Source organism: Mycetomoellerius zeteki, unplaced genomic scaffold, assembly GCF_001594055.1.
Source record: "Mycetomoellerius zeteki isolate Tzet28-1 unplaced genomic scaffold, Tzet1.0 scaffold35, whole genome shotgun sequence".
Taxonomy (NCBI): Eukaryota; Metazoa; Arthropoda; class Insecta; order Hymenoptera; family Formicidae; genus Mycetomoellerius; species Mycetomoellerius zeteki.
Window position 1 is genome coordinate 5032803 of NW_017257338.1, and position 26824 is coordinate 5059626.

Consider the following 26824-nt stretch of genomic DNA (forward strand, 5'->3'; position numbering starts at 1 on the left):
CGAGATATTCACGGCGACGGGCATCTTATTTGCATTTTTTTCGGCGAGTTTCATTAACCCTTGACCTGGCCGCGCACGAGGAAGCGGTGAGCACGTAAAATAAAGCTGGCTGAATATTCATACCGGTCGAGCAGTAAATACGGTCGCGATAAATTCCCAAATTCTTTTATGAATTCAGTGCCGCAGCGCGCGACGCAACGACGAAAAACGCGAGGAGAGTAAGAGTCTTTCCTCTTCACCGATACGTGTTTCGCGCCGCGTGAAAGATTCGTGTCGAAGTATGAAATCGTTAGCTGCCGCGCGATCGTGGCCGTGCATCACGAGGTTATCGCCACCGGACTTTCCTTACGAAAAAAGACAGAGAAATTATCGCTGGAGGGAATACTCGATGACCTATTAGCAGGAATTTCGCTGCACTTTGCGAAACCGGCTTCTTAAAATATTATTTAAAGACCTAATATAAATAATTAATTGGTTAAAGAATATTTAACACGTATGTCATAATATACAAATAATAAAAATAATAATATGAGAAATAGTTTAATATTTTAAATTACTATTATATAAGATTATATTCTCCAAAGATACGATTTATCTTTTTTACGGACCACATCCGGTCAGAGGTAGCTAAAGAGCTATATTTGAAGCTTTGACCCCGAGCGGGCCTGAACCGAGGAGAGGTCTGCCTCGGGAAGTACAAATTAGAGGGTCGATCCCCGGCAATCCAACCCTTTCTCGAAGCGCACACCCCCACACTCGCTTCACGCTACAGGTGCACCGTCGACTAATGGACGAAACGAGTTCCCGAGATACTGCAGCATCATTATAAAACGTTTATTTCGGCGTAAAAGTCAAAGTGCATCGCGTCTGCACGTTCGTCGAGCCCCACCGATGACTCGCGAGTAGAAACGCTCTTTCTTTGTATCGAGGTTACCCGCCGGATCGACCCCTCTTTCCTTGAGACGCCTTCGTGATATCCGCGCGTCGAGTAGTAGGCTCCCGATCTTTCACGCGTTTTAGACACGTTTGCAATGAAAAGGTGCAGACAGCCGTTGGGAACGTGATGTCTGTCCGCCCACTTGAATGTAACAATCTGATTCGCACTGAAGTAATTTTTAGGTAATAGTACGTCTGGCACCACTACTCAGAACTAATACTATTGTCTTTTTTCGCACTGTATAACGGTATATCAATTTTTTTTTCAAATATTTCAATCCAAAAAATCGTATATCTGTCCTACAATAGCACATATCATATTTGCAAGATTTATATATGTCATTTTAAAGTACAAGTCAATGGCCTATTTCGGCAATGCCTATATCATCCGGTCTCCAGTGTTGTTCATTACATCCTGACAACTAATTTCGCTACCTGGGTCCATATTCTGTAACGTCTACCGACAGTCGTCGGTATCGTTAAGTAGTGACAGCCAATGAGAATCGCGCTTTTTTCCTTAGGATAGTCCTTGCCATTGGCTATCGTTAGTTATCGACACTGACAACTGTCGGTAGACATGTACAGAATATTGGGCCCTGTAGGCCTATTCTGTAACTTTTTAACGATAATTTTACTAGCTAGGGATGTCGTTGCGCAGGTATTTTACATGATGAAAAAGCTGCGCAACGACAATGTAAAATATCGAACTGTCGTTAAAAGTTACAGAATAGTCTTACTGGTATCACAATTTCAGACTGGCCAATACAATCTCCTGATGCAAATTCAATCGGAAACATTTGAGCCTTTACGAAGAGAAAGATTCAAGCAAAACATATATATATGTATATATAAAACAATTATACCATCAAACAATTATACTGTCAAGTCCGGCAAATATACAGCGTAAACTTATACGAAATAGTGACTGTACGTCGCGAAATAATGATGCGCGAATGGTGTATCAAAAATGTGTTCATGAAATTTCTGTCTACCAGCAGCGAACGGAAATATCTACCGTAAAAAATCGTAAAATTTCTGCAGTGGTCATCCCACTTTATCAATATCTTTATTCCCAGTATTAACCCGTCGTATCGAACTGGACACGAACCAAACGCGAGCGTTCCTCTCGACGTAAATCGACCAGCCCCTCGTTCCTTGGTGAGATTACTCTGGCGGTGCTATATTTACACGCGCGTGTGGATTACGTGCCTGTACCCTTATTACCTCCTCGAGGTAAAAAATCGCGGAAGTTTCGGAGCACATGCCACGGTAATCGATGCCACCTGTTCGTGCGCTCTGCGTTCGAACGAAATGCAGTCGGTAGACTCGAGTGCGACGAATGAACCGATAATGCAATGGGTACCGATACGAATCGAGGTATTTCAAGTCGCCAACGTGTTGAAATGCCAATTATATTGGTATTGGAAAATGATTCGTTAAACACAAGATGAGTTAAGCGATCATAGCGCATTAAGCTAAACTAGTAAAAATAAATTTTCAAAATAAGATTACATTCAAAAAATATATAATTATTTCATTGTTAAATTTCCTTAAGTGTTAATAAATATATATATTACTACAAATAAAAAATACATCTATACAGTCATCAAATAATCTTCTAATTATATAAATAAATTTATATTAATAATATTTTCTGGATTTATTGATTCATATTTTCATGATTTTTATGATATATGTATGTATTTTTTGGATTTATGAAATACTAATAAGACTTTCAAAAGTTTAATTCTTTTTTAATCATTCGTGCTTCTATTTCATTTCGCGCGACGGAATAGCAAATCGAAAACCGCAGAGGACACTTCCGAGAAGTGATTAGACTGCAGGTGATAGTCGGTTATCGCAAATTTTCGTGAAGCGGTTCCGAGGCATTAGCCGCGGCCGGCAAAGACGAAAGAATGGCACTGTCTCGTGTTCCCTGAATATTACCTAGAACGATTTCCACGAGGGACCACCTGTAGGTCCCACCGACAAACCGCTAGCAAACCGCAAGACGTGGTAATTACGCCGGGAAGCCTAAAAGTAAAGGCGCGCGCTGGAGAGGGGAACGGTGCGGGGAGACGCCGTTGGGCGAAACGGGAGGAAAAAAAATACAAGTCGAAAGAAAACGGCGAAACCACATAAAAAAGCACTTAAAGGAGAACGGGCGCAGGCGAGACGACGAGAGAAGGAAGAGACCGGAGGAGACTGGATTCGAAAAGGACGAGAACGAGGCGGAGGTGAAGAAGGAAGAGTTGCGGGCACGGGTGCACGGAGCGTGACAGTGGGTGCAGGAGCACCTGCCCATTCTCGACGGAACTCCGCCGGGTCGTGATTTATGGAAACAAAGAGTGGGTGGGGCGGAAAACACGGGACGCGCGGCGTCCCTGCCGTGTTTCACCACGAGTGATTCGAGAGTCGAGAGGTAAAGAAGTTGACGCTCGGGATATACCTGATCTCGGAAAGTATCCTCGTAGAGACCCCCACCTGTTTTACGAATACACATACCAAAAATTATTTATATATATTTACTATTATAGTTTCTTTGTAAGATATATCTCTCAATGCGAGTAAAAATCATGAAGAATCTTGAATAAAGACTCTTATTATTGGCTAAAAATAGAAAATGATGTTGCGATATTATCAAAAGACTTGATCGCAGAATCCCGCATAAAGTGATGCACCGAATACGTTACGATCTACTGCTTATTATAATGCTAATCATCAAGAGAAATTAATACTCAAATTCTGTGGAGTAAAGATAGATTTTTTAGACGTAACGAATAAATGTGCTCAGAAATCGTCTCATAAATCTGGCTACAACAGTCACATCAGATAATTTACGCGCCATCTTTACCTGCCACGCGTCGCATACGAAATTATTAATAGGCCTATATTCGCAGGCATCGAAAGTATCAAAGGAAAGCATAAAATTAAGAACGTATCCGGTAGAGGGTCACGCAGGGTCGACTCCGGTGAGATTTACAGTCCGTTTAGGCAATACGTACATCCTGCAAGTAATCACCCTTCTCTAGCTGCGTAAAGTCTCGGTAATTAGCCATCAGTCTCCCCCGTTGCTGGCCTCTCGCGTATAAACTTGAAGCTTTATTTATTTCACCGCGTCGGAGAATAAATCTCTCGTCACCGTGGTCAAATCTTCGCGCTCGCTGCAAACGACTCGCACGGACCGTCCGTCGACGTTCGACGCAGCTTTTTCATCGATGAATAGCCGGAACGTAATAATCGTTAATAACCGTCTTTGCAGCAGCAGGACTGCCGCTAAGTATCAACGCGTGGGCGAGGAGGCTCGGAACGGCCCACGGCAGGTTGCAGCGTTAGGGCCCAACCATTCTGAATCCAGATGAACCTGAATATCACCGTTGCATTAAAGAACCTCCTTCTCGATCCATCGTAGACTAGTTACATATTACGAACGCGAACAGGAATTAGAAATATACCATATATGATATCAAATCGCAGGCGCTTTAGAAAGTTCCGTGTACGTACTGTATCATCAACGGCCCGAGGGGATGTTGTCCCAGAATAAATTGCTCTCTCACCTCCGTCCGTCTTTATGCCGTCGCCTCGTAAATCGCAACTTGGGCCCTTCGCACGCAATTGCGTGGCACGCGAAGTAATGTCCGGTCGTGTCGCGGATCGGTCGCGCCCACGCCGGGTATATGAGGACATTAACGTAACAACTGGACCGAAGAAGCTGTAAAACAGCGTTACGTGGCGTAGCCAGCACGTAGCCGCGACTCTTCATCCTCTCCTCCTCCTTCGCCACCTCCTCCCTTGTGGCTGCCTCGAGGTTTTATCGTCACGGCTCTCATTCTCATCCCGCTCTCGCTCGCCGATTCCTCCCCACGCGCTCGTCGTTTCTCCTCGAGACCGGCACGAGCGCGTACTTCCTCGGTACTTACGACCGTCCTCGAGTAGTTTTATTCTGTCTGGCCGCGTGGGCGGGAAGCGGGAACTTAGGGACCATCTTCATTCGTCGATCACTCTTCTTCCCCGTCCTTTTTCCCTCCCAACTCTATGGTGCATCCCTTGCATTCGAACTCTCGCAAGACTATTTTCTCGTCAGCGAAAAGTACGAAATTTTACGATGATCTGGCGCACTAAAATTGGACGTAGCGTCGATTGCAGAGACACGAGATCGCGTCGAGGAATCAGAGAAGGCGTGCTTTTATCAGGGATCATATCTCCCGGCAATAAAATAAGACTATGTCGTCGTCAGCATCATCATCGTCGAACACGAGCGAGTATTTCAGCGCACACGTGGTACGGCGCCATCGAAAGGCGCACGGGAAAGTTTAACGCTCGACGTTAATAAATGGATGTTAACGGCGGCGATAAGAATCTCGGTTCGAGGTGAAGCCCGTCCGGAGCACACGACAAGGTTTACGTAAGCGCGTGTCGCTCTTAAGATTAACAATGCGTCAGTTTCTCGTCTCAGTTGCGTGCATGCTCTCAATTTTATACCGCGACTTCATGCGCATTTACACGCCGTCCGCGATAGAAAATAGGCTTTAGCTCTACCGGTTGCGTTCGTGCCGGTCGACGGCACGAATACGCGGACGTAAATTTTTACGTCGCAAATACGAAACGTCGAATGTATAACTCAATAGGAAACATTCTGTCTCGCGTGGGCGCGGGGAATTATACGTGGCGGCCCGCGCGTATACTTTATGTCGCGACCGTTGTGCGATCTTGAGCTAAATTATCCGAGAGTACGAGGCACCGCTGCGAAGGGATCAACGGCGGGATCATAGAAGCCAGGCGCTGACGGTAATGTGGCGCCGTATATTCCGAGGAACGCTCTCGGCAGCGTGCGAGCTGACTGTCCGAACAGCGGCATGTGCTTTATGCAGACCACGCGGGTCTTATATCATAATAATGCAACATGTCCTGACACACGTGCGCGCCCCCGAGTCTTTCGCGATTACATCCTTATGTATCCAATGCGACCTGTTCGAGGCACCAAAGAAATCCCGATGTAATACCTCTATTCACTATTGAAATGCTGCAAACTATCTTGTATCGCAGTTCCAAATTTATTTTTAACTAACTATTATTAACATTTCTCCATTAATTATTAACAATCCGATATTCGGAATAAAAATACGCACAATAAAAATATGTGGTCTTTATATCTTTACATTTGGATGAGTTTTGAGTTGTTCTTACCGGCACGACACCCGTCCACGATAACGAAGGGTCTGTCTCAAGTATACTCTCTCAGAATACCACTCAAAGGTTAAAGAACGTTTTAAGTTCTCGTTCGAGAGAAGCCCACGATCTCTCCTCGCAGTGCGTTATTTTTTTGTCGCTCCGACCGGGCAGACAAAAGCCACTTCGAGAAGGAGAGAGGCAAAGAAGGAGACTCTTTGCTCTCGCGTGGGCCCGGAGGCGAGGGCACCAGTTTGGTTTTCGGGCAGCGAGAGGAGTGTGCCTCTCGTGGAGGGCCGAAAGGCCACCTGCCCTACTGCGGACCCCCTCCATTTTTACGTTCATTTTATTAGCTATTATTATACGCATGCTTTGGCTCCACAGTCTCACGAGAACCGCCCGCGACTGTTTAGAAATATTTCATGAGACGTTTTCGACTTAGCTCGACGCCGGGAGTTCGTTAATCCTTCGACGTAGCCTAAACAACTCGAGGACCCACGATTTTAGAGTAATTTGACTGGTCGACATTCGAAGACCACATAAGTCCTCGGTAAAAGACCTTTAAACCGTCCGCATCGACTAAACTTTTGTGAAAACATACAGTTACCTTATAGAGATTTACTAGATCTATCTTTGAGAGCATCCGGTGGCATTGCTCTCAATACACGCGAATCGAATTAATCAATATCGAACAATCATAATGCTGAGTACATTGAACTCTACTATATTGAAAAAGCGATTAGAGATATTCACATTCCAGAGATCTTCGATAATGAAAGCTGTGCAGACGATTATACGTGATGTAGTTACCGAGAATGTCTTCGAACGCGGAAGCAACCTGTTCGTACTGACAAGATAAGAAATGTTTCATTAAAGATATTTTTAATCTTGCTATATCTATATCGATGCATTACAGTAAAAAGAAGTTAAGAAATAACTAAATAAATGAAAAAAGAAACCATAAAAAAAATATCTTTTTTACTCTCAATCTTATTACATTATTCAAGGAAATATTTAAAAGAACACGAAGTACTTTTTTCACTTTACTATACATGAATGCTAATTATATATTACTTTAAAGAATATTAAAAATTTAAATATTTCCGTTTTAACATAATTATCAATTATATGTCGAAAAATCGTGATGGACATCTTAATTGGTTAGCCATGGGCAAACTTTCTAAACTTATAATGGAACGATATATCTACCGTGATAGCTTCTGAGAATTTTATCGAATAAAAAGAGGCGGCGATTTTGCAAGAAAAATATATTGCTTGACCCACTAATATCTAACGGAAACTTTGTAATATAGTCCACGAAGTGGACTATACTGGCGTGTCTTTCACAGATGTTGCGTATTCGTGCCTAAAAAATTATTATCTTTTGTAATATAAAATCATCAAAATCGCAAATATTTTATTCGATGGCTAATTTTAGAGTAGAGGAACTGTAAACACCTAAGGGAAAAATTAAATAAAAGCAAAGATTTTATTTAACAATTAATATAAGTCTATTTAAAAGATACTTGATTTTAAAAAACTACAATAATTACATTCATATATTATCAATATAAATTATAATTTTAAACAAACAAAAATAAATTTCTTGTCCGAATTATCAGCCACTACGCGGGACGGTGTTAAATCGATTTTGTCTTTTGCTTAAAATTATAATTCATTTTAATAATAGACAAATGTTAATTATTAATTTAAAGTCAAATATCCTTTGAATAAATACTTCTGTAATTGATAAGTAATCGTAGACTTTATTTAACTTTTCCCTTAGGTATTCGCAATTCTTCCATTTTCCCCTACATCAAAGTCAAAAACATGAAATGGTCTTTACTTTAAAGGCGTGTGCATTCTATGATCATATATCTATACTGCGGTACTAAGCGTACGTTACTGGATGCAAGAAATGAGAAGTTATGTGACTACTCTAATATATTCTAACAGTATCTGCTCGTATTTATTCCGTGTTCGCAATTCCCCCACTCTCCCCTATCTCATAAAATGTTGAAAACATTCGTTTGAACACACATAATCTAATACTAATGCCTTTTTTTCCGTCACCCCGAATTTTTGCTGAAGGAAACATTTATGCATAAGGAACTTTTAATTAAAATTATTACTTATTTGCTCTCTTGAAAAACTGAGTCATAACGTCATAAGAAATTTGCAATTTATGAATCATATTTACACTTTGACGGTTGGTAGTTAAATATCAGGTTGTTAAATATTGAAAATGGTTTACATTTAACTTTTAGTACTTCCGCAAAATTCTATACAAAAAGCAACGACGAGCGTTTAAGTTATGCGTGTGCTTTGCATATTTCCGTTCACAAACGATATGCGGTCTGGCGATGTCCTTAACGGGGCACGTGCGTGTTCGCACGATATGCACGCACGACATACGCGTTGTCGCGATTGCACGCGTAATGAAAGAAAACGAGCACGCGAAAGGAAGGACGTTAAACACGATAATCGGCGATTTATCGCTGTTTTCGCCACTCTCGGAATTCGATTCTCGGCCGGTGGTTCGGCGTGTTTAAAAACACGTTTATATTCGCACCGACTGTTCGTCATGAATTAAATCGGCGCGGTCGGGGAAAAAGGAAACGCGGGAGACTAATAAAACCTGGTATAAAATGACCAGAGGGACTTCGTAATCGGGCCGCCATTTCCGCCATTGTGCCGCGATAATAATACGCGACCTGTTCCCAACGGCGTTTTTAATCCAGCTCAATGCCTTAGCGCCGACACGGCTTTCAGGAAAGCCGCGCGGCGACTTTTAGAGGCGTGGCGCCTGCTCGCCTCCAGCGAGCGAATATTTCGCTGTAGTGCCGATCTCACGCCTTCGTGAACGATCACGATTACACCAAATCACTCCGTACACCGCGCGTAATGATAACGCATAGCACTGCATATCACATAAACTATTGTAATTAATTTCCTCTTAATGTGACCGTTACAGGTTTTTTTTTTTTTTTTCAAGTGTTAAGCGTAGCCATGAATTCGAGAAGCATCGTAAGAAACGAAAAACAAGGTTGTTCTTTAGTTGACGTCCCTCCCTTCCAGGTTATTTCTTTTCGTCCGAGGTGGAAAGAGGAAACTGCAATCTCAGGTCGCGACAGGGTGCCGAGATAGAGGCAATCTACAAACACGAATTGGCCATTTGGCGGGCGTGGTGACGCATATGCGCGCACGGCATAATTTGCTTTGGTACCACAGACCCGCTTTTTCTCCCGGGTGGTGATTCGTTCCCGCGGTAATGTGGAACATCGGTATTCTATTCATAACTCCACAACTTCATTAACATGCTCGCATAATTGCTGCTAATAGCATCTAATCCGCATTTTCTACCAAACTGCATTTTTCTTATTGGAATAGCAAAATTTGTTATCTAATATAACTTACGTTTTAATATTTTTTTCTCTTTCCCATTCAACCAGCAATTGCTTTTGTCGCATCTATTACCGTATGATTTTTTTTATCCTATTTAAAAAACGAAAACAAGAATAAAACATTTTAATATCTTAAAATTAAACACTTTTTTAATTATATAAGTGTATATTTATATTATCACACACTCAATATAGTTTTAATAGTATTATTAATCTTATTATTATTTTAATAATATCTAAAGAAGCAAAATTGTTTTTTTGCAACCTAATTTTCAAGCCTATGAAGGCTTGTAAGTAAAACGAAACTTAAACAATACAAAAAAAAGAATAGAAGTGAAAATTTTTAAACGGGCTTTTTAATTAAAGAATATAAATAGAATTAAATTTTAGTTTTCCTATATAATATCCTGCTCCATGTATCTATCAAACATTTATTTTAATTTGAATCTAATCAAACAATATAAATCTTGTTACTATTATTCTTAACTTTGAAGCATCTTGCTTTCATTTTTCCTCAAATATTACATAAGTGTTATATTATTATTAAAAAAAAGATGAATGTATGGATATATAGTATTAATGTCCATATGTCCATAATGTGTAAATGTGTAAGTCCGCATATTGAGCTCGGGTTCGTGGGTTCACCAAATGACTATGCGGATCAGTCATCCCTGCGGGAAAGGCAGGCAATTATGTTGGTATTTACTGCCGCGACTTCTTCAGAGAAGCCATTGTGCTCGCGCCAGCATTTGCATCCCCCGCAAGCAAACGCGACTGTCGATTGTTTTAATGGCCGCTCCCGCGGGCCTTAGCCCATAAACTTCATTGTTTAGGCACGCCTTTTTGGGTAGTCGACCACAACGTGGAAACCGGCAACAAGAGAATGTATAGTCGCCAAGCTCGCCAAAACTACAACGCGTCATACCGTAATAAAACGTGCATTTTAAGATAAATATAGATATTCTCCTTTCTTAGAAACAAGTACCTATTTTACGCGTCGTAGTTCACACTTAGAGATCTTGAATATTTAGACTTCAATCTCGAAGAAGAAAAATACAAAGTATGCTCGTATAATATTCAGACTTCAATCTCGAGGAAGAAAAATGTAAAAGTATGCAGCTCATGAAAATTTCCATTTAATATTCGAACCTGCTGCGTGCGGGGCATTCGATTTTGAAGAGGGTTAGAATGAAATAAATTTCCATCCTGCTTGGATGAAAGCTTATGGGAGTGTCTTGATGGGAAAGTCGTTAATTTGAAATAAATTTAAAACCTTATGTTTCGTGTGAGGTTTCTCGACCACCCTGCTACAAAAGATCTTGTTGATCTATCTCATAAGAAATTTTTTAATACTTCTTTTCCAACACAGAGTATATATCGTTAATATTTTCCTAAATACATATAAACTATTTTTGAGAATTAGCTCGACTACTAGAGCCAGGCTGTGTTCAAAAATTTACTGCCAGTACCGAAAATTTATAGTGCACGTGACATAAACTATAAATTTTCAGTACTAGCAGTAAATTTTGCAACACAACTCCAATTTATTACAGTGTGCGTGCGTAACAGTCATTCAATTATCTTGGCTAAGGAGCACATAGCTTATCGTTATAATATACAGATTCTTTTTATTACAAACCGTCGAAAGCCTTCATCGGGACGTCTTTCGTCGAAACGCGCGCCTCGCGTGCATCGTACGGCGAAGGTTTATTAAGAAATCAACAATAAGCTCTCTTGCAATCGATAAATTAAGCCAATAACATGCGCCGCGTGCTGCGCGAGGCAACTAGCGTTATAGAGAATTAAATTAAATAGCATAATTAAACAGCAGTTTGTACTCGCTGTTCTCAGCTGCACTAGGGCCACTAGAGTAATTATCCCCAGGGTTTTAATCTACAGAAACCGGGGATAATTCAAATGATTTAGCGTGCAGCAGACGCCACAGGATGTCCTATCGCCCTCCCGCCGCTCGAACGGTCCCGAAAAATCGTGTAACTCAAAAACTCGTAAGGCGCGCATCACTGCAAACGCAAATACATCACTGGCTGCAATTCACCTGCGCAATACGCCGAATGGAAGTCTCACCAGCTCTGAGAAACTGCACATCGAGTAAGGGACAAACGAGTAAGAGGGATGGCGCCGAAGCTGACGAATTCAATGAGTATTCCATGTTGTCTTCTGTCGATTTGATCGATGAGCCGCTCTCAGAAATCAGGACCCGGGCTACGCCTTTATCTCGTCTCGGAGAATGGTCCATTTTCATGGACCAAGCACGCTTCCTGTTCAGTTAAGTGGATCAGGGTCCGATAATTGTCGAACGGTCGAATGTTTTCAGAAGAGATAGGAATGAATTATAGAAAAAAATGTTTCCTGTGTTTTCGTTCATTTAATTTGTGAAATTATCTCGACATTTCAGTCGAGGAACGGTAGATAAAATTTACTGAAGCATACTCTCGCTAGTCGTCTGCGACTAATTATGAAGCGATGCATCATAAGATAAGCGAGCAAAAAGAACTACGCCAGCAATTAAGAGATATTGCATGAATGGTGGTTAAAGTTTTTCTTTTGGTTTGGCCATATCACCGAAACTCGACTGAGCTTACACATATGGTTTGACAAAAAATCAGAGCGTACATCTTTCTTAGACTGGGGAGAGTGAGCCTGCGCTATCCTCATTAACGTGAGGTTCCCTGATGAGGCGTTCGAATCGGTGATGCATTGTCCCGGGAATTAGTTCCCGCGTGTATACACGCATACGAGAATCTCAACCCCCGCGGCCCCGTGCAGATCGCCCGTGAGAGAGCGGGGAACCTCGTGCACCCGCAGTCGATCACTTTAATCGATTTCGCTCGAGTCGGCGCAAGAACCGAACGGATCGTTAGATCGGTCTGATGAATGGCTGAATTATCGGCGCGGAACCGCCAATGAATATCGTTAATGAGGGTGGCGCGTTTCACGACGGAGGGTTCGCATAAATTTATGGCGACTGCCCAGGCTTCTCCATCAAAATTTTATTATTTGCATTGTCTTTTTTTCTCCGTGTGGAAGACAGGGATCTCTCACGCGCGTGGAGAATGCAAGGCAGTTAATTAATCGTCATAATTTCAGACATTAACTCGTCCTATGATTTAACTCGAACTTTGATCCTTTCAGGTATCTCCCTAAATTTTTGACGGAATTCTTAGGTCGATACGAAAGATTTCGGTGTCGCTTCTTCGGTGGTCGCGAAGTGATCGCCACATCCTTGAGTAAAGCGAAGACCGATGCTTCCTAATTAAATTCTATTGTTCCGCGGCAACTAAGAGGGACAAAAGCCGGTAAGTGGAACGCCCTGGTAAAATGGAGCGTGAAACTGAAACAATAGGTAGAAAAAGTTCGGTCGCTTTCAGCAGGACGCCGGCTGTCGTTTTCCGGGAGGTTGCGATTCGTTGGGGTGGCGGAACAGAAGTTACTGCCGCGTGAACTTTGAGCTGAAAAAAAATGCGGTTTAATTGCGAAAAATTGACCACGCTTTGGAGATGAAATAATGAGAAAAGGCACTCCGAAGATAAAAGCCAACTTGATCTGAGACAATGCAGGTGTCTGTGGCAGACGTGCAGACTATGATGAATAGCCGTTGGGACGACAGCTCGTTTCGAGAGACGCTCTCTAAAAAATCATGTAAAGAGGAAGGCGGTGCCGCGCGGTTAAAAGCAGGATGAATCCGAGGGAGTGCGAAGAGACGTTTCCATTATAGGTGAAATTGATCTTTTCCCATGATCACACCTGCCAGAGATTCGCTGCGCTCGCGCCGAGATTGAACGGATTGATGTTCGAGAGAAAGAGAGAGAAAGAGAGAAAGTATCTGAGTATCGAAGAACGATCCATCGATCATTATGCGCCTATTAGACCGCGTGGGAGTGAGATAATCACTTTCAAAAGAGGATCATTATAACTTCAGTTCTTCTGAAGAAAATCTGCTTTATACAGAAAACAAAATTAATTATTTTGCTGCAGCCAAAATAATTTCTGTCAACCTTGTCTTGTGCAAAATTTCGAAAAAAATAATGTCTATTTTGAACAAAGAGAAAGTAATATATATAAAACAGATAATATATGTGTACAGTTGTATTGAAAAATAAATAAAAGTTCAGAGTTGTGAAACTGTTTTAATAAAATGCAAATGGACCACCAGTGAAAATCAAATTTACTGCTGAATAAAATTATCTAGAAGACGGTTTTCCAAATCGAGATAGAACAACTTTCTAGTATAGTTGGCATACTACGACATTTAGTTTATGAATCGTAAATAATCGATATGCATCGTGCAGCTGATTTTAAATGTCGAAGCCGAAACTCGCGCGGCTCTACGCTCGATTGGAGCCGGATGGCATGAACGCGATAAGAAAGCATCATAAAGCAGTTCTCTGTAATGAGAATTCGTTCGTCTATCTATTTCGCAAAAACCGGGTGCCCCTTCCATTAAAAGTTGCAAACGATCTCCACCTAATGAGATACCGAGACGTTAATGGCTGCTTTAATTGGGTTGTTAATTTTCGGAGATGAATTCATAGGTTAAAAATGCAAAAGCTAATAGCGCCGAGTGGGTGGAGTCCTACGGATTAAATGGGCTATTTTCAGACCCTTTGGCGCCCACAGACGAGGCCGCGTTTTTACAAGCCGCGCTCTCTCGGTCGGATCTCTTCTAGCGAGCCTTTCGGAGCTTTTTCATATAAATTAGGAGATTAGATCTCTCCTCCTCGTGCGTGTTTGTGTGTTATTAAAGCAGCGCCGACGTAAGGCGCAACAAAGAAAACTACTGTGCTCGTATAGTGATGCTCTTACATTTTATGAAAGTGACGCGATCACGTCGTTTGCACCATTAATATTTCCGCCGAATTTCAACCTTTTCTCAGCAAAAATTACAAATTAATGTCTCAAGGATCTTCCTTCTAATTAATGTTCGATTTGTTCTCATGAATTGGCTACAGTTTAACTAACTCATTCTCTCCAGGTTCGTGGGGTCATCGTGAAGGTATATTCCTTTCTCTCAAACGTTCCATTGTGCTCGAATGTACCGCGAGGCAAAAAGATCTCTGGCGAGATCGATATCGATAAAAAAGAAGGCAGATAGAATACGACTGCTGCGGGCGCCTGCGCGTATCGCGCGTCGAAGTATGAAATCTCGATTACCGCACGGACTTTTCCGTAGCCCGCCCCGAGAAATTAGGCATAAGGCGTGTCAAGGCGGGGGTGGAACAGGAGTGCCTCCCAAAGAATCCTCGCGTAACAATGAGCGCAAGAATGCAGCGAGACCAACTGGTTTTAACGACGCTCATTATAGAGAAGCCATCCGATCCGTCATTTTTTTTCTTTTTTGCTTTCCTCTTTTTTTCGTTTTTTTTTTTAGAAAGATATATATCCGTGATTTATGTTCACAGCATTCAAACGTTGCAAAAATGGACCATTGCACTGTTAGATATTAAAGAAGCAATGAGAACTCAATTTTGTTAAGTAACATTTTGTTATTTTTAACTTTCATTTATATCCAAATGTACAATAAATCCATTTCTGTGATTGGTTTCAAAATAAACGACGTCCACATTAATTAACGTATATACAATTACAATATTACAATTAATAAATAAACTAAATTTGAGTCAATTTTAATGCATTTTCTTGAGTTAAATTGTTTAACTCCATTATTTTAATTAAAATAACGACATATTGAGTAGGAGTAGTCGCGACCTATAGAAATGATTAAAAATAACTCAAATTGGATATAATTTGACATTGTGAATTTAACAGTGCGGAGCTCTATAATATTAGCGATGAGAGTAACAGAACTACCATGCGAGGCATTATATAATGATAATTAAAGATGCCAGCATGCAAACTTGTCTTCATTGAAACGCGTCAATCCTCCGGCGAAAGGTATTGCGCTTTCGATGCGGCCGTTCCATAACGTCGATGATATCGCAGGGAAAGGTTGATCGAGGTTCGACCGATTACGCTGTACCTCCAGGCGCGATACGCTCAATTTTCACGTAAGATTACACGCACGATCGGTTACCGCGACATGCCGTTGGTTTTGCGCGTCGCTTGTCTATCAAATCGAAAGTATAGGGTTATTTCGAGAGAAGCCTGGCGGGTGTTAGTCATCCTCAAGATCCATGTCAGACGCGTTATTGCTTTCCATTATCCCATCGAGCATACACACCGCGTCGGCGTCGATGTTACTCACGAAAAATTTCGATCCTACACTCCGATGGCCCTTGTTTCGCACGATCTTCGGAAGAAGGATCGACCGGAGGAAGAAGAAGACGCCGGTTTCGCACCGTAGGCGACGATTTGCGGTCGTCAATAATTGTTCGTAGGAATCCCCACGGCCGACGGTGGCAAACCCGAGGAAGAACGAGGACAGATACGCTACGCGCGCGGGGCCGTTCCACAAAATTTAACGCTAAACATTCCATAATTAATACGTTGCCCTCGCTGGGAACCGGAGGTTGCGGTTTCGAGCTGCTCGCTTAAACCGTGCGCTCCGCGAACACCGCCATTACAGATTTTCTAAAGTCGAGCTCGTTCGGTCGTAAAACCGCTGACCGAAGGGTACCAACGCCGCTGCTTGGCGATTTGTTCCCTCCCTTCGAAACGCGAACAGTGGAATGGAGAAACTATTGAGTATAAGCGCAAATGAAAACTTTCTTGTTATTTAGAGCTCCGATCGTTTTGTGGCTCGCAAATTAAATTCATTCTTCATCTACCTGATCGCCTGCAGAGAGAGGTCGTTTCGACTAATTCCTAAACAACAGTTTGAGAAGTGATCGCTGTCATTCCGCTGCACGCTGTCGAATCCCACGAATTCACTGGCATTCAAAATATCGCTATAATGAACGGTGACTACCGGCTTCTCTCGCGTGGAGTCTTTACAGACTACAGCAGGCTACCGTGAAACATTCCTCCGCTACACTACGCCCCCGACGCTCAAAATTAGCCGGGTATCGGCAGGAGCTCCGACGGCGGTAATTGCGGCACGAATATATCGCGGGTGCAAAAAACGTATCAGCATTCTGGACGCGCGGCGCTAATGGCAGACTGGCCACGTCATAATATCAGAAGCAGACGAACGATCGTGGTTCTCTCGTGGTTCGTGCTCGCCCACCGGCTAATAACAATAATTAGCCTAGGGTGAAAATCATCCTACCGGGCGTTTTCATTGGCGCGGTGGTGGGCGAACTATGAGGCGAAGTAGAAAGGCTAACGAATGACTGATTATTCTACGAGACCGCGAACGTCGGCTCGCAAGCTACCATTACATAGAGGTTTCGACGCCTCTCGTGCTAGAAAAGGACGTCGATTCCGCGCTTAGACTAGCCTTAATGACCGCCACTAATTGCCGGAGCGAGGACGTCCGTCGGTAATTTCTTACGCAAGTAAGAAATGTTTTGACGCCGTGCGTTAAATATCATAATTAATTGCATCTGGGTAAGTCAAATAAATCACCACGGTATTCCTGCACGTATATCATTCTTTGTGCTATAAACTTGTATAATTTTTATCACTAGTCGTACTTTTCCGGAAAAAAAAAGAGAAGAAAACGTAGGAGTCGCGCGTAAACTAAAATCTCATAAAGTATCTTGGTCGCAACAGTCTCGTTAATGGCGAATGATCGATAGGCCAAGTTTATTCAGGAAGATATATCGATGATACCTGTTTCGGTGGTCGTTTACGTTGCTTTCGCGACGGTGTTAAGGCGTTAAGTCGTTAAGTAACCGCTCGTGCGCAAGCGGCGTTACCGGGCGCGACTACTTGCTAAGAGATTACGCAAGTCGACATACTGCGTGAACGTACGTACGTAAAAGTGCACGAGTCCCGAGCGCACCTGCATAGGATGCACATGGAACGTGGCGCATGTATCGCTGCAACAAGCCGGATACCTAATTCGATGCACTCGACCGCGCGACAAACTCCGCTCACGCACGTGTTACGTAATCCAGAGCGCGTACGCTTATCTAAGTTCAATAGCTTCTTTATTGACACACCTATGCTGTATTTTATTACTGGATTTTCTCGTGATAAAAAAAAAACACGAAAACGACGAGTGACTGATTTGATAGAACGTGGAAAAAAGACCCCATTTACGGATAAACCTATGTAACGAAGATAATCGTCTTCGTAGTAATGAAGATAACGGATTGATAGACACGATGGCGTTAGTTTATGTTGCTCCAAGTGAACCAAAATAAATAGAACGTGTTTACAACGAATGTGCTGTTCCGGAATATTTATTGAGCCTAATCATTTTTCTATGGCTTAAAAAACGTTCGATATTCGAACGAATTAAATTTATGTCCAATGTATAATTCGTGTGGCTCCCGATTACTTCACGCGCTTCCAGGACCGACGACTGTATATATATCTTTCTAAAATTTGGAAGCCGTTAACATAATATATTTTTGTTTTGAGCTAAAACTGAGGTAGAAACGGCTACTGTATATGTGTTCTGTATATTACACGACAAAATGTTAATAAATCGCTGTTGTCTGGCACCTGAAATTTTATTCACTTTCCATTTATATTCATAGTCTCTCACCTTGCTCTCAATATTCGATGTCGAAAATATTTAAGTTTTCAAAATAAATAAATTTCATAATTTATTCTGTCATATATCATAAACGGAGATGAAAAAATTTACTGTCTGCCGAGGTTTATGTGAGCGGGCTGTTTAAAGAATCGGATATTTCTGCACTAAAATGGCCAGATTTCATAATCGAAACGCGACACGACGCGATGCGACGCGACGTGACGCGACGCGTTCGACGCGGCTCGTTACCATTCGGGTTAATTGCCCAGCAGTGGCTGCGCCCACTCGGCACTCGGACGTTGTTACGCACTCGCTCAAGCCTTCGCAAGCTGCACGTTCGCCTGACGGCGCTGACGTGGTCGCTTGTATAGTGTTGTTGCACTCGCGGCTCGCTCGAACGTGGTGCAATTATTCGCTGCAGTTTCGCGTTCCGCCGGAGTGTCACGGTGACGCTCCGGCTATGCCCTCCAAACGTCCGATGCATTCAGCTCGCTCATTATGCACCTCCATCTCGTTCCCTCGCCCGCTCGACGCGGCGCGCAACTACGCTTCGACGCATTCACGCTTCTTTTTGGCTTGTATTGCTCGACTACTTGCTACCAAAATATAATCTGATTTAACAATAAACAATGATTTCTCAAACATTTGTCCGATTTATATTCGTTATCTTTAAAGTAAATAGTTTGGTCCTCAGATGTACAGTGGAACTTCCATAACGTCTATTATGCGGAACTGTGAGAAGTTAAGGTGGTTCTCCCCATTCTTACATCAGAGGCAGAGTATTAAGAAGAAATAGCATGTATTATATATAGAGTGAGAACGTTTGCACAGACGCCAACGCAACATAGCTTATTTTAACACTGAAAATTTTTATACACGATGTCATGTATATACACGGAAGGGGAATGAAGAAGTCACTAGAGTACTGCAGTTAAGGAAGTTTCACTGTAGATATAATCTACAGTACTTTAAAATATTTAAGTTAGGGAAGTTTCACTGTAGATATAATCTGCTTTTAAAAAAGAATGTATAATAAATTGGTTTCTTCAACTAAAATCCGAAAGGGCATTACCCTCCATCGTCTCAACTGTCTTCTTTCTTTTCTACCTTTGCATAAGTTTCATTGGTGAACAAAGGAATCACTGAAGCGCACCGCGACGAAGTTGAAATTTCGGCGTTGAATCGCTGCACCGTGTAACATGACGAAAAGGGGAAACGAAAGAATAATTAAATCATTAGAAAAAGAATGGACGCTCTAAAATAAAATAAAATGCAAGAAACAACAAAAATGCTCTCTTAATTATTATATATACTATATATATAATGTGACATACTATACAGGTGACAATTAATTCAAAATAAACATACTCTCTAAATCTGAATCAGTTAAATTTAACCGAAAAAGAAAGGAAATTGGAGCATTATATAATCAAAACAACGATATTTGCACGTATATTACCATATACATTGAATTTATACTTAAAGCAAAGTTAGCTAAGTTAAGGATTCCACGTTTCATTGATTTTTTTTAGATGAATTTCACTATGAATTCAATGACTACCAGTGCCTAATTGGGACTAATGTCATTAATTACCCATTGATTCATATTTAGAGAGTACATACATGTAATAAACATTTTTATTCCTGTCTCTTGCACGCTACAATTCTCGAGATATATTAGGTGCGCCGTTGCATGTATTGCTGTTAATGTATTAACAGTTAATACTCTCTTCCGGAGCTTATTGAGTCGGATCACTAGCTGCGCTAATTGAGAAACGAGCGAGAGAGATGCCAAAAAGGAGCGGAGGGTAGCGAAGTACTTAGCACGAAAGAAAATTGGATATTTGAAATAAGTTTCTTCACATTTCTCTCCCAAATGTTTCATTCATCGTAATCTAATCTTCGCAAAGCTAGCATTACCAAGGCAGATATACTTTGTAGAAGTATTAACGTAAATAATTATGCAAATAATTTGTTTCGGTAACTTCAATGATAAAAAATTCGTCCGACTTTCCAATACTACTTTCCGCGAGGCTAGCCCGATTAGAATTCACGCCTCGAAGTCCTTGCTGTTCTATTCTCCAGCCACGGAGCTCCTATATCTTTCGGCCTTTGACATCGACGTGTTCCCTGCGCGTGACGGGATTCACACCAGCTTGCTCCGCTTTTGGGCGATGCCGACGTTGTACGGCATGCCGAAAGTGTGCGTGTCCGACCGCACGGCACACGTTTAGGTCGACACTCACGTATGCAGATGCGATAGACGCGAGAGATGGTCGCGATGACTGCGCCATGGACGGTTCCGGCTAGTGGTGCGCAGTTCCCTTTCGGTCCGTGCTTTGCGCTCCTCGCTCCTCCGACGTCTCTCTCGCCGTCACCTCACGTCGGTGCGCTCGCCCTGTGATACGCGTGCATACGTACACGCGAGCATGCCATCGTGTATGTAACCCGTGCACGTGTACCGGTATGTACACGAGGCTACAAAGCGTGCCACGTTCCGGCGGGCGTGCTTCCTCCGGGTGTCCGCTCCAGTGGGCCAAACCAACCGGCCAACCCCAACCAGCTCCAACCAGCCGGTCCGACGACCATTGAGATTGCGCTCTCTCTTACCGAGACTGGCCTCGGTTCCCTCGACTCTCGCTTTTTCCTTTTGATTTGGGTGTCATGATAGCCCGCCTGCGCCAGACTTCTTGTGCAAGCGGCAAAAGAACGAGCGAATTCATTTCAGGGGTTGCGCGCTGTCGAAATCGAGCGATTGCTCGTTTACTTCACTAACCAAAATAGCAGTACAAACCAGAATTAAATCGTTATCACACTCTATGGAGAAAAGAAATTGCCTGGGTGAATTACGTTCTAAACGGGGAGATAACGTACCGTTAATGCCGGACATGCATATCTATTCGTGCACATAATTTCTAATGTAATATCACACTAATAAAACTAGAAAACGTGATATCAAGAATAGTATTTTTATCTGAAAAATTTTCACTACTAAGTTTTTCTATCTATATATTACGACAAGCGTATCTGTCGGAGTTTTTATCAACAAAGGTCCGGTTATCAAGTCCTCTTTTTCTGTTCCTTCCTCCTTTTTTTTCGTTAAGTCATACAGATAGGATTTGCCAGACAAGAAAAAGCTATCAGAAACGATTCTAAATGGTACTAAATCAACGGTTTCTTTCTTCGTATCGAGAGATTTCGTAGAATTCGAAAGATTATGTCATAGTTTATCGCCTATTTCTCGCACAGCACGCGCATCGATGTTGAGTCTGTGGACAACAGAGATCCGACACGCGTCACGGCCTCACGCGTGCAAGCTACCAAGTTTATCTGGTAATTTTGTTGTTGCGAGGGGAGAAACGTAATTACGCTTGTGAACTATTTTCAACGAGCTACGAGTATACTTATATTTTAACCTGCGAAATATTAAATCTTCAGAGATTTCTATCACCTAAACTCAAATATAATCAGTATTAAAGATATTCCTTGTGTATATTGATAAAGTAAATAGTGTAATTTTTTATTCTCATTACGTATTTTCTTGAAACATACACACTTTGTAATAATCTAAAGAACAGTTTTGCTGCTGTATCTAATTGTATTTATTTAATTAAATACAGATTTGAAAAATTTGTTGTGCGAACCATCAAAATAATTATATAAAACGCTTAAACGTTGATAACAATACTTGCAAAAAGTTTTAACATTCTAGCAATCAGTTCGGGCGTCCTACATAATTATTATTTAATGTTCTAAACAAAATTTTTAGATGCTTCAGCAAAACTGTTCCTTCCGTAATAATTTTCAATTCAGGATTTTATCTCTCAAAAGCGATTCGTTTTCACAAATTTGATTATTCGGAGATGAAGAGGGAATTTTTCTCGCGAAGACAATAATTTACAAGTATTAATTCCGATACTTTGTTCATCGACTGTACTACCAGTTCGCTTCGGCGGGTCACCCATGAATGACCCACGTGGCGATCCCGTCGAACGGATAGCCGCGATGCCCCCTGCGCGCACGCGATAACATGCACAGCCGTAACGGCATGTTTTTCGAGCCTCTCGAAGAAATAAGGAGCCGAGTTGGGGTCGTAGGTCGAAGATACCGGCGCACGCAAGCCGCCTTTATGCGCTGCCGAATGGTGGGGCGACTTCGCCACAGCGGTCGGCAGAGAAAAATGAGCGTGGAGGAGAAAGGGAGGGTATACAGATGTGAGGAAGGAGTTACGAAGAAAGAAAGAAAAGAAAAAGAATGCACGCCGCGGCTGGAAAGTCAGGATGAAAGAGAAAGGAAAGACGGTGCTCGTTCATGCGATTCGCAAGAGATAAATAAATAGAGAGACAGATAAACGAGAGAGAGAGAGAGAGAATGAGCGAACGAAAAATAGAAGACGAAGAGACATAAATCGCCTATAAAAGAAATATTTCAACTTAAGAGCCCTGATACGGCACAGGCATGTGAATACCTCTAATATATTTTACGTCTACCTTCGATCGCGCATCCAGATTTGCTTCGGCATATGGTTTACGAGTATATTTTACAAAAATAAATTTTGAAATCGTTATCGTCGTTAATTAATTTTAGATATCATTCATATGCATCGAATATAGAAATCGTAGAAAAAAATATTTATACAGCATCCACTATTCGACGCGTTCGTGAGTTCATGGCAGCAACAATTTCTTACAATTGGTACAATAATTCGAATTTGCTGGTTGAAAGAGATAAAAATAGACTAATAGCTTTAACAAAATTATAATAATTCATAGGAAAGTTAAATATAACTGACTCGACTAGTTACGTCATCGTAAACTTTACGATGAGCAACTTTGAAATTTATTCCCGCAGGCGACGGCATGCTAATGACCGCTTCCAACAACAAAGGCCGCATAGATAACCGCGGAATAGCGTTAAAGCTTCGGACTATTATTATCCACGATGTCCACGCATGGATAAATCGGTAATAATTACGTATTCGTGAAGTATAACAAACTGCGCCTTCTCCTAGCTCGCTTCGGCTAAACTCCGGGAACGTGACGCGACTCGGCGGTCGTGGGTAAAAATTGTCGACTTACGTCACGATGTGGTCGCAGGTTTTTTCTCGTACTGATTTATCAACACCCCGTTTATCATGTGGATTTTCGTACAAAAATAAGCACCAACGCGAATTGATGGTATCATCGAAAAGGCTCGCATAGAGAGATGAAATTTATGCGATATTATCGAAGTAGTGTACCATTTCACTCTGTCTAATCTAATCAAGACGAGTCGAGAACCTTGGTGCTGTGGCACTATCGCGCCGATAACATAAGACTCTTCATTGGCTCAAATATTTTTTTCGAGAGTTCCCTGTGATTCGATAAAAAAAAAACGAGAAACAACTAGCTAATAGATATCGTCGCTACGTGTTGATCGATAAACGATTACTAGAATCTTCCTTGCAATATATTTTTCAAGATATTTCCTTGACGCGAGATATTTCCTTGAATTTAATTGACGCAAAATTACTTGAATAAAAAAATAACGATCTGTAAGATGAAAAGACGCTATCGACGTCCTAATATCTTCAAAGTTTCTGTAATATTGCAGGCGAAGTCATTGCAATATATGTACCCACACTTTCGTCGAGGCACGACCTCGAGTCCGCGCTCTCTTACGACAAAACGGTGCCGGCGGGGCCGAACGATCTGCGGCGCATTAAAAGAGTTATCGCTATCCCCGCGATAACGTCGGTGCTTACCCATGCGCTTGTGCACGCGGTCTCACAAACGGGCGGCAAGTTTATCGGCGCCCCACACGAAGCGGCGCGCCAATTTATCTCGCGACGACACGTAAACACTTATTAACCGCGCGCGCGCTCATTAACCAGTAAACCGGCCTGGAGTCCAGTCGCAAGACTCGTACGCGTACAATCTCGCTGGCAAAAGAGCAACGAGCGTCTCTTGAACAACATGCGCGTCTCGATTCCCATCGATTTCTTACGTGGATTATAGCGCGAGGTGCGTGCAATCACGAGCGGAACAAATGGAGTTAATGGATGTTGAACACACGAAAGAATCATGACAACGCTTGCGGCGATTATGACGAACGCGTGTTTCTCTTCAAAATGATCTACTTTAGTCCTAAATTGAATTTAAAACTTAATCAATTAAGAAAAATTAATCTATTTTCGGTCAAAGCGGACCTTAGTAATGTTTTAGAGTGAATTTATTTATACATTGAAACGCAATTATAAATAAAACTAGATTAGTAATATCACATATCAAATTGACAAGCAATTTAATAATTTTTTATGCTAATTTAAGTCTTAAGAATTGTAAATAATTTAGAATAGATTTATTTCTCTTAATTGATTTATTCTCGTCGATGTAATGCAAATTGTAATTGTTAAAATTTAACGTTCGTATTTTCTTTGTTACTAAATCCATAAAAATAACATGAGAAATTGTCGAATACACGACAAGTAGGTATGATTCGATATGTATTCTTTTTCCCGTTGCAGCTCCGTAATGCACCTGCCGTTCAATCCGCAATATACAAGTTATCCTTGACATTATTTCGGTGCATGCATTACCAGAATCTTTTTCGTTATAGTAAACACTTGCGAATTTCTTACGAAATTTTGGTGTAATATCTGTACACGCCTTCGTCTTCAATATTTAATCTTCATTTCAATAACATAATCTATCCCCTTCTCGCTTTATAATTTATCTAACTTCCAAGAAATAGGCCTCTTTTTGATAACTTTTAACGACAGTATCTATGTTGTTACATTATTACTGCACAGATTTTTTACATGGTAAAAAATTGTGCAACAACAATCCAATGATATCGATACCTGCTATCGTTAAATGTTACAAAACACGGGCCTCTTAAAACGTAAAATGTAAATTGTAAAAAAAATTAAATTTTCAAAAAATCCAATTCTAGGAGACAGAAGCACACTGAAAAAAAAAAAACTAAATTTTAATAAATATTTGTTTGAATTTCTAAGTATTTGCCAAATATAAACATATTTATTTGATACAAAAACCATTAATTTGATTTTTAACTATCATTTTTTTTATTGAGTAAACATTTATTTACTGTAAATAAAAAACGTTTACTTACTTAGTACTATTTAAAAATATATATATTAAGACTAATTAAATTTTTTTCAGACAAGCGCTTGATTAAATAAAAAATTGCACTTATTAAAGAAAAGCGAAGGTTAAACTGTAGCGGTTTATATAACTAGGCGTGAAATAATCATTTGCCCTATATTGGTCGCAATTATGTACGGTAGAGGAACTAATGATTAGCTCCTCCGGAGTCACGGAAATGCGATTCCTCATCATAGTAGATACACCTGCGCGTGTGTCGCTACGACCTGCTAACCGACACGGAAGCGTGGCAAGCATTCCGTAACGGAAGGGATGCTCCCGATGTTCTGTAACCCCTAAAACGCATCGGGCCGAGGTTTCCTGTCGCAGGAAACGTTGAAAGTTAAAAGAGGGGGCGGCCCCGTCGGAGCGTAACCGCGCGGATAGGCTCGCCTGATCGCGAAGAGTTAAATCGTTGTCGGTTTTACCGTTTGTTCGGTTCTGCAGTTCTGCATGTCCGAATTGCCGTCGCGTTTTCACACCCCACGCTCGATTTCATCGAATATTTACTGACTTTCACCGATGACGATCAACCGGTAGCGATCATTGTTCTTCCGCCAGTAAATGCCAATTAACTCTCGTAAAACGACTCGTAAAATCATCCGGCTTTGCGATGCCGACTTATGCACGCGGCACATCACAGAAATTATGATCGACAGTTTCGACATCGAAGTCGAGTTACGAAATTATCAGAATCACGATAATACGATCGAGGTCAGTTGGCAACGGAAAATCGTGACGGTGCCGTCTGGAAGCGACGAGTTTGACGAGAAAGCGCCGACACGCTTCGATGCCTTCCGCGGCGCACCAGACATCCGCTTTTGATTTCTGTATCAGGGAACAGGTGGTCGGTCGCTCGAGCACTGGCTATTTCCGGTTACCGGTTTCCCTTGAGATTTGCATTTGACGCGTCAGTCACTTGTCGCGCATCGTAACCAACCGGACGCACCAGAAAGCTCATAATTAACTGTGTAATGGCACCCAAACGTCGTATCAGCAAAAGAGGCTCACCACAGTCACTACACCGATAACGTTACGGACAAAAGCACTATACGAAGATTAGTTCCTTAGTCATTCAGCGCTGAAAGTTGGAAAGTCACAAAAAGTAATCACCGTGTAGCCTAGTAGATAGACTGTGCAACGCTTTAACGCAGAGTACATGAGCTATATTATGGCCGCGTGTCGTCAGCGCATGGTGCACGCGTTCGGTTCTATCTTCGAGGATGGCTAGCGGTATTAATTCTCTACCGGAGAAAACGTAATAATCAGCCCGTGATAAATAATAACGCTAGTTTTTACGATCGCTTCGGCGTGAGAAAGTTTATCTTACGCTGCTCGCATGTTCGTTGAATATAATTGAGACGATTATCATTTTGCTTGTAATGATGTTTTTGTGTGATCAGATAAATCATCGTTACCTGGAATGTATAGAAATTGCAACAATTTCACACTATATAATTCTCTGAAAGTTTAATATCGATTACAAAAAAATTAGATACCATATTTAAACGTGATGAAAATCGAAAAGAATAATCTCCCTCTCTCCCAAGTTCAATAACATCGCTTGAAAGAACGTCCCTCTCCAGAATCCTTCGCGAAAAATG